Source organism: Microtus ochrogaster, linkage group LG2, assembly GCF_000317375.1.
Source record: "Microtus ochrogaster isolate Prairie Vole_2 linkage group LG2, MicOch1.0, whole genome shotgun sequence".
Lineage (NCBI taxonomy): Eukaryota > Metazoa > Chordata > Mammalia > Rodentia > Cricetidae > Microtus > Microtus ochrogaster.
The window spans coordinates 10,210,319-10,222,500 of NC_022028.1; positions in this window are offsets into that span (position 1 = coordinate 10,210,319).

Genomic DNA, 12,182 nt, shown 5'->3' on the forward strand with positions numbered 1-12,182 from the left:
AAATGACTCGTGTGCACGCCTTGAACTTGAAAAATCTTAGTTTTTCTGAAAATAGGAAAAATGAAAAGGCCACTTCCCCTTAACGAAGCTGTTTTCTTTGCTGTGAGCTTGTACTTCTGTGGTTAGATCACCTTCGCTTCACTCAGGGGCTGGGCCTCACATACAGGCAGGAAATCTCCGAAAGGCGGGACACTAGAGCATGTTTCTCCTCCAGAAGGCTCCAGGAAGTCAGCTGCCTAACTTCTAAATGATGCTTTTCTTGGATGCAGGAATGAACCAGGGAAGCTATGATGTCTATTCCGAAAACGCCATTAAACTGGCGTGGGAAGGTGGTAGGGACAGCTTTGATTAGTAAGGGTTATAGCTGTTGAAGACATTTTCAACTATCTCTTCTGAGTGTGATCCATTTAGTTACAAACCTAGAGAAAGGAGCCTGTTGGTGTATCCAGCAGGAGTTCCTGGATGAGGCACTTGGAACCCAGCATCCTGGCTCCCAGTTACAGGACCGATTTTCCAGCTCCAAGCAAATGGACCAAACATCACAGGGCAGGGCTGTATCTACAGCACTGCCTACTACCTCTGGAAAAGGCTGTTCTCGGTGCAAACCCCAACTAATCATTCTGCTCATCCATTTCCAGGAAAAAAAGATCAAGTGGTCTGTTAAGACCTCTTGTTGGGCGTTGGTCTCTGCCATGCTTTCTTTGCTATCCAGTAACTTCCCTCGATAGCTAAAAGTCAACTTGGAGGAAAATAAACTATTTGTAATTAATCTTTTTTGTTGTTGTTGTTGTCCCTAGTCCTATGAATACACGTGCTGCTAGGAAATTACCTTTTTTTTTTCTTTTTCTGAAGTAGCAGTATAGAGAGTAGTCATAGTGAGGCATGTATAAAATAATGTAAAATATATTTCATGAACAATAATTACATTAAAATATTACAAAGAGGTAATGGTAAGGGTACATGACAAACCCATTTATTCATTCATGCATTTATTTATTTATTTTGGTTTGTACAATAAGATCTCGCTCTGTAACCCAGGTTATTCTAAGGCTACATATTTAGCCTAGGTTGACCTCTAACTGGTCATAATTGCTCGGATTATACATAAGAGCCAGCAGGCCTGTCCAGAGAGTCTCTTGTTTAAAAAACAGTTTTAATTGCTAGTGTAGAACGTGTGGGTTGACTGGCAGTCCCTCATCCTTTCATAAGGCTTTGCTTTAACTGGGGGGGGGGGGAGGTGGCACACGCCTTTAATCTCAACACTAAGGAGACAGAGGCAGGTGGATCTCTGTGAGTTCGAGGCCAGCCTGATCTACAGAGCGAGTTCCAGGTCAGTCAGGGCTACACAGAGAAACCCTGTCTTGAAAAACAAAAGAACAGAAAAAAGAAAAGAAAAAAAAAGAGGTTTTGTTTTCAACTGTTCCTGTGTGACCTTGGAAAGTAAACCCTCTAAAGTCTGTATAGAGATGCTTTCAGTTGAATAGAGTTACTAGAAAATATTTCATACCAATGTGCTTTCTGTTCTGTTCTATTTTCTTTCTGAGCAGTACTCTGGGATATCATTAGAAATGACCCACGTACGCAAGAGATGCACTTAAGTGTTTTAGCACTTGGGGAAAAAAAAAGGCAAATTAAATAGCTATGAACTTCAGTCAAAAGCCAGAGAGACTCCATTATACTCCTCCTTTTCTTTTTCTTCACGGTAACCCTTCTTACCCTTTGTCTTCATCCTCTAAACACAGCACAGACTCAAAATCAAAGTCACATACCTTGTGCTGATAGCTTGTGTGGTGTCAAAGGCACACTCTTCAGGGATGCAGATGTGCTTGTGTGGTGTCAAAGGCACTCTCCAGGGATACAGATGTAACTGGTGTGAGAATCCTAGCTAATGAGAGGAGCAATGATAAAGGAAGTTGAAAACATTAGAACAATAAGAAAATTTACTAACAGAATATAATAGAACCCCATAGTTGCTCAGTGACTTACACAACGCACAATCATAATAATAGGCCTGGAGGCAGCACCAACTTTTTGAACAGAGAGCCCTTTAAACTAGATCACCCTTCTTTTTAGCTTTTATTTCCTTTGTGGCAATACATAATCAAGCCAATAAGCATAGCCACTCTACTGCATTTTTTAGGTTTTTACCATTATAACCACTGACTGAGTAAACTTATTTTCATGTATTAAAAACGCCAGGATGGTGTACCAACGTATCACCTTTTGTTAAAGCAGAATGACTGCTTCTAAGAGATATGACAGAAACTTCTTAAGATGTTTCTCCAACAAGCTGACTCCAGAAAACCCAGCACAGTGTCAGAGACCACATGAAGCTGGACAGACTGCTGGAGGTTTTGTATAATCGGCCTCTGAGGCCTGCATTGCATTGTCAAAGAGAAATGACTACTTGAAAACAGCCTGGCCGGAGGGCACAGGAAGAATGTAGGAGGTGTGAAGGTAGTTCTGGGAAAGGGACCACACCCGCTCTGAACATTCTGCAGGCTGGTAGGATGACTGGAACTTCTCTAGTAATAGAGAACTTGAATGCTGTAGGTCTATTGGGCTGTCTTTAGTGCCTTCGATTGTAATTTATTGACAACTCTGTGTTTGACATAAGTTCCTTTTGACTTTCAGGTAAAATCTTTTTAGCTTCCACCATCCCAGAGGTTAAGAATGTTATCAGATGACATCAAAGGCTTGTAGAAGTGTTCTTGCTTTGCTGATATTCCTGAAATAACTGATATTTCAACTGATGTAGACTTTAAATGCCTTAGTTTATACCTTTTTTTTTCTGTCCCATTCCTACAGAACGAAAAAAAAAGCATGAAGCTGTTACTACACTGGTTCATGATATTTGGAGTCATCTAAGTCCGTGTCCTCAGGCCGTGGCCTCTCTTATTTGGCTCCAGAATCCGCTATGCCTCATCCTCTTGAGGCGAGCACTATGGTTTTGCTTCAACAGCACATACATAGCTGTTAAGAGGGGTTTCATAAGGTAGTTAGAGTATAGGGCTTCAAAGGTCTCACTGTTGTCATTCAAAAAACTATCTTTTTTTTTTCTAAGAACTTCCCAAATATTGTCCTGATCAACACTGCCATAGCAAAATAATTTTAAGTGTTTATTATGTGGTTCAGTATTACTAACACTGGTTTAAATCATTATTTCATTTGGTTTTAACAGTAACCACGCAGTATGTGTTTTAAAACCAAAATTCAGGTTATATTTAAAAACAAGAAATAACTTCAGTCTTCCTGTGGAAATAGAGTCTCCTTGTGTAGATATTTTTACTGAGATCTTAATTTTTATTGAGAATTTTGAAGTTCTAAGTCTTGTGGTATTAAAGTTCTGACATCATATTTATATTTTGATCTATTTCCTAACACTTCGATTTCATTAACGAAACCTTGTTTATTTCATTAGCTTATTCTAGCGTGTTACTATGCCAGTCTTAGCGTCTGTCTTTTAGATACCATTTACACGCTTCTTCGAGGAAGTAATTTGTATGGAATCATGACATTATTTCAAGATTCATACAGTTAGAAAGAGTCAAGTTGATACAGAAGTGAAAAATCTCCCGTGAGCTTGTGTACTGGAAAGTTGTGTTATAATTCTATGCCCCCTAGTGGTACTGACATTTTACCATCATTCTTCAATGAGGAATTAAAGGCATCCTTTATGAAGCTCCTTCCATGTATTTATTACTTCTGTATGCAATTGTCAATCAATAGGTGTCTTAATAGCTGAAGTGGTACAAAGATAAAAATAGAAATAGTCCTGGTTCTTACCGTCCAAATCAGACGGGAAAGATGGATAAATCAAGTAGTTATACCTCAGTGATGAGTTCAGAAAAGGTTCTGCAGAATGTCACAGGCAGCTACAGAGGATTTTCTGAAGAACGAGATAGATGAGCAAGGTGTTGAGGAAGAAGCAGACCGTGATGAAGACAAAAGGACAGAATCTTGAGAGGGAAAATGTTGAGGGAAGCAGAACTGATCGTGTGTTCAGAATGACAAGTAGTTGGATTACACTCTACCTGGGCCACTTCTGAGGCAAAGCTCTACGCAGAAATCAGGAGAATCACCAGAAGAACGCTATGGCTCAGGGACCAAATTAGGATTGTACGATTTTATACTGTAGAAAACATTACCTATTCCTACTTTCACTTCCAAAACAGCACTTGATAGAGAGTAAGAGCCTATAGAATCTTTGAGGGATGACCATTGTTCCATGTCAGAGGGATCAAAGATGAAAAAGATGATTATCTGGAAAAGCACATACAAATTCATCTCTACTCGTAGATCAGAACCTTATTCAGTCATCCTCAGAGAAGCTTCGTCCTGCAGAAGATGGGAAGAGATGTAGAGACCCACGACCAGACAGACACTAAGCACACACAGACACACACACAGAGAGAGGGGGGGCAGATACAGAGAGGGAGGGAGGGAGAAAGGGAGGGAGAGAGAGACAGAGACAGAGAGAGAGAGACAGAGACAGAGACAGAGACAGAGAGAGAGCCCACAGTCCTCACAGAACTCAGGGAACTCTGAAGAAGAGGAGGTCGAAGGATTATAAGAATGTAAGAACCAGAGGAGGTGGGATACTCTAGAAGAACAAGGAACTCTGAATCAGCTGAGCAAGGCTTATATGAACCCACAGAGACTGAAGGAGCAGGTACCAGGCCTACATGAGGCTATGCCAGATCCTCTGCATATGTTACAGCGTTTAATTTAGTTCTGTATGGGGCTTCTGAGTGTGTGACTGAAGCGGTGGGTCTATATTGTATAAGAAAAGAACCTATTTTCAGTGAAAGGAAAAAAAATCCAAAAACAAACAAAAAAAGAAAGAAAAAAGATTCTTGTGACTTCTCTTAAAGCTTTTTTTCTTCAGTTGGGTTGCCTTGTCTAGCTTAGATTTTTGTTTTGTCTTAATATATTTTGTCATATTTGGTTGTTAGTTCTTAGAAACTTGCTATTTTCTAACCGGAGATATAAAGGGATTGGATCCAAAGGGGAGGGAAGATGGGAAAGAATTGGGAGGTGCAGAGAGAAGAGAAACTGTAGTAAGGATATATGGTACAAGAAAGGAATCTATTTTCAGTTTTCAAAAGAAAAACCAGAGGGGAAAAGGCCTAAAAGGCAATGTTAGTTAAGATGAGTAGAAGGGATAGAAAAGATGAAGCAACCACGAAGGACCCTTGCTATGCCTGTCACAAAAAGAACCCCCAATGGAAAATTTTAGGAAGAGAACAAATAAGGTAGGCATTTTTAGTTTAGCAATAAAGACATCATTTCATTTTCTTATAGAATTATATGAGGGGGATTGAAGACTTAGGGGTGAAAAGAATATTTTCTGAAGGTGAGGAAGATTTATGTTGGAGGATGGTTCTAGACAAAATATCGTGTTCAGTAATCTAGGACTTGAGTTGTCCAGGTCCTCATGCTGAGAATACATAGGTATTTGACAACTGAGATATGCTTTTGATTGACACTGTTTTACCTTTAACTTTGATGTCCAAGACATCTTTGATATCTTTTATTGATTTTATTTAGTAATATGTGCCATATTTGATTGCTAATCTTTAAAAAATTCATGTAATAATGTATATGATCTGTTTTAATCTTATCAAGGGAAAATGCATAATGGATAAAGTATATATTTTATTTGGCTCTATTTGTAATGGAAAGCTGAGGACCCTGGTCAGATCATTCAGGAGAACATTAAACTATATGAAGAAAGGTAAAAGGCTGATACTTGTTAATTCAACGCCAGCGCTGCTGAGAACGAGAGAAGAAAGTGAGACAGGTTTGGAATTGGTAGAATAAAGGGCATTCAAGGTCGCAGAGTGTCATCAGAGGTTTGTTTTATCTTTCACATATGTGCTAAAGTATAAAATTGTAGTAACAGAAAGTCTGTTAAAATTGTGTTTGAACATCATGAAAGTAAAAAATAACCCTATCTGTTGGAGTTCTGAACAACATTTTCTCTCCTTTCCCTCATGGATCTGCTACAAAATGACCAGAATACTCCAATGGTGTCAAAAAGAATGACAAGGAATGGCAGAGGTGAAAGCCCTGATATTATGTCCACCCTGAGATCTTAGCACATTGGCTTAGATGTCCCAACTTGTGGCAAGAGTCAGGATAAAAATACTAGGAGGAGCCCCACTAAACTTGATTGGAATCTTGTTATTCAAAATAGTTCATTGGAATAAGAAGCAAATGTTCTGAAGAGGAGCAAGCAAGTGAGCTAACAAACAAGCTATGTTTTCCACCCTGGTGGAAAATTTTGATGAGTCACAATATGAGGGCAGTGAGATAGGCTGAATATCACTGTGTGTGTTTTGAAGATTTTTATTTGAGCTGGGTGGTGGTGTGGTAGTGCATTCCTTTGACCCTAGCACTCAGGAGGCAGAAATGGGTGGGTCTGTGTGAGTTCGAGGCCAGCATGCTCTATAGAGCTAGGGCCAGGACAACAAGGCTATACAAAAAGCCCTGTCTCTAACAAAACAAAAACCACAAACAAACAGAAAAACACAAAAACTGTGTGCTATTTTTGGGAATGAATCTGAGCGCTAAAGAAGGAGGAAAGAGAGGGGAAGGTTGCAATTGTTCCAAGGAAGAAACTATTTCTGGTGGTATTCTGCATGGCCTAGAGAAGGCCTACAAATGTCATACTTTGGTCATGGAATAATTGAGTTTATTAATTACATAATTCTTTAGTTAATTTTCTATTGTTAGGATAACACCATGACCAAAATCAACTTGGAAAGGGTTTATTATAGCTTGTTATAGTCCTTCAAGCAGGAAAACCAAGGTCAGAATGCAAGACAAGAACCTGGAGGCAGGAATGGAAGCAGAGACCATGGTGGAAAGTTGCTTATTGGCTTGTTTCTTGGGGCTTGCACAGCTAGCTTTTTCATAGAGCAGGCCAACCTACCACAGATTAGCATCACCCACAGTGAGCTGTGACCTCCTGTATCCTTTAGTAGTTATGAAAATGCCAGAGACATGACTGTAGATCAATCTTATCCAGGCAATTCTTCAATTGAGGCTCCCTTTTCCCAGGTAACTCTAGGTTTGTGTTATGATAAGAGCTAAAACTAACTATGGCATACAGCAAGCCAAAACTAAAGAATAAGTGGCAAACACTAGGTAGATAAATAAGTAGATGATAGAATGAATGGAGATAGATAGATAGATAGATAGATAGATAGATAGATAGATAGATAGATAGACAGACAGACATGAGTGGATAGATGGGTGGATTGATGGATAGAGGGATGAATACGAGGTTAGCTGGATGGATGGGTGGATAGATTGATGGATGGAGGGATGGATGGATAGGTGGGTGGCTGGATGGGTGGATAGGCAGATAAATGTGAGGGTGGGTAGATAGAAGTGTAGAGAGAGAAAGAGAGAGATTGGAAAGATAGATGATGGAGGGAGGGATGAATGGGTAGGTGAATAGGTATGTAAGTAGGTAGATAGATAGATAGATAGATAGATAGATAGATAGATAGATAGATAGACAATCAGATAGATAGAGATAACAAAGCATCAAATCAGGTACTCAAAACATTCATCAGAAATCAACTTGGAAAGCCCAGTAAGATAAATTAGAGGTGAAATTTTAAGTTTTTCAAATAATTGAGGAAATTCAAATTTACAGATGATGGTGATAAAGTAAATGACAGCAGCCGCACCTAGTAATATGTCAGGTTATACATTCATAGGTGCATAATTTATGGAAGGCCATTGTATATAGCAGAACAAATCTAGACTGTATATATGTTGTAATAGGAACGGCCACTCTGTAGTAGTGTGGAGCAGCGGGCTGTGTCCCGCCACCCGGCTAGCTTTATCCAAAATAATTACACGGAAACTGTATTCTTTTAAACACTGCCTGGCCCATTAGTTCCAGCCTCTTATTGGCTAGCTCTTACATATTGATCTAACCAATTTTTAATAATCTGTGTAGCCCACGAGGTGGCTTACCAGGGAAAATCCTAACCTGTGTCTGTCTGGAGTGGTGAATCATGGAGACTCTCTGACTCAGCTTCTTTCTCCCAGCATTTTGTTCTGTTTTCTCCACCCAACTAAGGGTTGGCCTATCAAATGGGCCTAGGCAGTTTCTTTATTAATTAACCAATGAAAGCAACAGATTAGAAAGAAATCACTCCCACATCATATATACACTTCTAACAGCAATATTCAAATGATAACCCTCTCACTTAAAATACATATGTGAAATTGTAGATGTGTCAGTGATACATGTTAAATTCCCTACTCTGGATTTCCTCAATTTGTGCTTCTTATGTTTTCTAAGTAGCACAGGCGACTTAGAGTTTCCTGAAATCCTTGGAAAAGTGCAATTTTAGGTATATTAATAAACTTGCATATGATTTCTGTGGTTCATAGATTCCTGGGAACAATAAATAAAGCCTGGATTTAAGGGATAGCAGTGGAGTACACAGACTCTGTGTTCAATCTCGAGTAGCACACACACACAAACACACACACAAACACGCACACAAATACACAAACACACACACACATACAAGAATACTGTTAAACCCATGTTTAGGGATCTCTGACTATATATATTTGACTATAGTCTTTTTAAATTAATCTATATATTTTTAGATGAGAGCTCTCTGTGTTGCTCATACTGGTCTCAAATTCCTAAACTCAAGGCAGTCTCCAGTTCCAGCCTCTCAAACAGCTGGGATTACAAAGAACTTGCTACCTTGCCTGTTTCTTGTTGTCATTTTTTAAAACAAATTTATTTTGACTGATATGTAAAACCACAAAGTTGTGCAAATTAACTTAGGGACCATGGGATGGATTCATACATACACTGTGTAATCAGATTAAGCATATCTGTCCTGTTACAGTCATCTATCAATTCTCTGTTGTTTAATCCTTGTTATTGTTTGACAGTTTCATATATGGATATATTGTGTTTTGATCAAATCTACCCACTATGTTTTTTTTTAACACATGTCTTCCACATAGTGCTGCCTACATGGTCAATGTTGTAGGACCATCCACTGGAGCAAGTACAGTGTTTCTGGAAACACATTCATGAAGAAAACTGACTCTGGGCAGAGCAGTGGCCAATTGACAATAATGTCTCAGTTAGAAATGGGGCTTTATAGTCCCTTCACTCTTCTAGACTGAGATTTTGGTTGATTTGTTCTTGTATAGGTCTTGAGTATGTGGTATAGCTGCGGTGAGTTCAGCCCTACCATGACTGGCAAATACTGTTTCATTGCAGAAATCAACAGCCTATGGCCCTTATACTCTTCCCACATCATCTTCTTAGACCATAAAATATTCAATGCCCTTTTCTATTGCTTTTTGAAATGGATAAAGCATAATTTGTACCTATATTCACATATGCATATGTCTATATATGGTCATCTGTACTGCAGTGTAACTTCATTCTGCTGTCTAGCTTCAAGTCAGTATCCACTGACTAGAGTTTCACTTCTTGCATCTCCCTTTCTGCCCATGATCAGGTAATAACCATTCTTCCCTCACCTGCTATGTATCATATTTACAATCCACATATGAGAGAACTTGTATAAGATTGGTCACATCGTCATCAAAAACAGCAACAAAGTGACTTCCATGTAGATTTATTTCTCTTGCCTCATATAATTTAATGTGATATGATTACATAATACTGTTTTATTTCACTTAGTACAATGATCTCCAGGTTCTTTCATGTTGTTACAGATAACATGACCTCATTCTTTCTTAGGTTGAATTGCATATGTGCATCATAAGTTTTATTGTTATTGTTTAAATCCACTTACAAGCTAAAGGGCACACAGGTATAGGCTGCTTTTATTGGCTGCCTCAAGCCAGTGGTACTCTAATGAACATGAGAATGCAGCTATTTTTTATAAGTATGCTCATTCCAAAACTGGTGGTCAAATGGGCTGAAGTTCTAGGTTGTTCTAGAGGTTCTGGTTTGTGCACTATCTTGAGGTAGTTCTGATAACTAAGGCTAGTGGTCCACACCTTTATTCTCAGGACTGAGAAGAAGCAAGGTGATCTCTGTGAGTTCCTATATAGTGAGACACTGTTTCAAAAAAAAAGAGAAAAAAAGTAAAAAAGGATGGAATAAAGGAAAGGAAGAAAGAGAGAGAGAGAGAAAGAGGGAGGGATGGAGAGAGACAGTCAGAAGAAAGAAAGAAAGAAAGAGAGAGAGAGAAAGAAAGAAAGAAAGAAAGAAAGAAAGAAAGAAAGAAAGAGAATTATTAGTCCATCTCAAAATTCTGTAAGGTTAGACACCAATCCATGGGGGAAAAGACATAGATACTACTTTTTTTTTTTTTAGAATAAAAACCAAGTGTATTCCAATGCACTTGCTGTTCTACTTTGGTGAGCTTTATAGCCTCATGATCAAGAGCCAGGTTTTGCCTTGCAGACACTCCTTCTCCTGGAGTGATGGTCTCTTTCTTTGTGACTTGACCTTGTTTCTAACATGATGAAATCAGAGACCTCTTATTTCTGGTGTTCTCTCTTCTCACAGAAGTAGGAGGCCTTTTTAGGTGCTGCCTGCATGCATGTCTGTGCACCATGTGTGTTAGTGACATTTATGGAAGGCAGAGGAGGGCATTAGAGTTCCTGGAACTGGAGTTACCCTGTAACTGTCATGTGAGCTGCCATGTAGATGCTTAAAATTGAACCCAGGTCCTCTGCAGGACCAGACAGTAATCTTTACTTCTGACCCATCTCTCCAGCCCCTATCAACAAGTTTTGAGTTATTACTGTGTATATATTTGAATGCCAAGATAATGTGACTGGTAGTTCTAAGCAAGTCTGGACTATACAGTGACTTTCAAACTAGCCTAGCCTATAGACTAAGAACCTGTCTTAAAAAAATTAAATCAGCCAGGCGATGGTGGCACATGCCTTAATACCAACACTCGGGAGACAGAGGCAGGCAGATAGGTCTCTGTGAGTTCAAGGCTACGCAGATTTATAAGAGGTCCAAAACAGGCTCAATAGTTACAATGAAACCTTGTCTCAAAAAAAAAAACAAAAAACAAAATCAATCAATAATTAAAACAGAGGATATAAAGTATACACTATTCGCATTTAATGTAAGATTTTGTTTATAAATTTTAAAAATCTTTAATGCATTTTAAATTTAAATATATAACATGGTAGATAAAAAGATTGTTTAAAATGTGACATTCCAAAACTAATTATTGTCTTGTAGTCGTACTAATCTGGGCCCCTAGAAGATATTTGTTTTATCTACTAGCTGTCTATTCACGACTTCACAGGGGTAGTTTTTGAGACTCGAGAACAAATGTCGATTTGAATATCTATCATTTAGATGCCCATTTGGAATATACTGTCTTTTTTGGCTACTGTCATAAAAAATGTGCATTCCTATGGTATATATAATTTTAGAAGAGTTTTATTAAACTGACAATACTTGTAGTTTATTTAAGTTCAGTTAACAATTAACTGTAGCAAATAGCAATTTTCTTTATGTTGATGGCCTTCTTTTCGCTTGAAATATATGATGAAATTAAGAAATAGCGAACAGAAAGAACCAACTTAGTAACTTGCTTACTAAATAAATAAATGTTCCTGCTGCTATTACACAGCTTGTTTTCAAGCTTTCTTCGCTTAATCAAAGATATTTTCCATATGCAATTATTTTAATGCATATTCATATTTGATTTATAAGTAGATGTGTTCACATAATGTCTCTAAGATACATTATCTACTACATTCCATAAATCTCTTTGTTGTGGGTGCTTGACCTAATACAAAAATATTCCCATTCCCTTAATACCACAGGCACTGTTTCAATACTTTTCTTCCACAAAAAGTTAAAACCTATGCTGGTTTGTTTTCTGTTATGACTCCTACTGGAAAGCCCAGAGCCATTTACAGGGCTAGGCTTAAATTCCAACAACTCTACTTAAAATATGAGCAGAGCTGGACACATTGTTTAATTTTCATTTTCAAGTTGGAGTCAATGAACAGTTACAGGGAGGTGAACTAAATAATATAATACATACAAGGTGATTTGAACCAGGAAGGCATTCCATAAATGTTAAGAAACACTTAAAAAATGGTAGCATGGGGACCTTGGGAGAGGGTTGAAGGGGAGAGGAAAGGTAGGGAGGGGAACAGAGAAAAATGTAGAG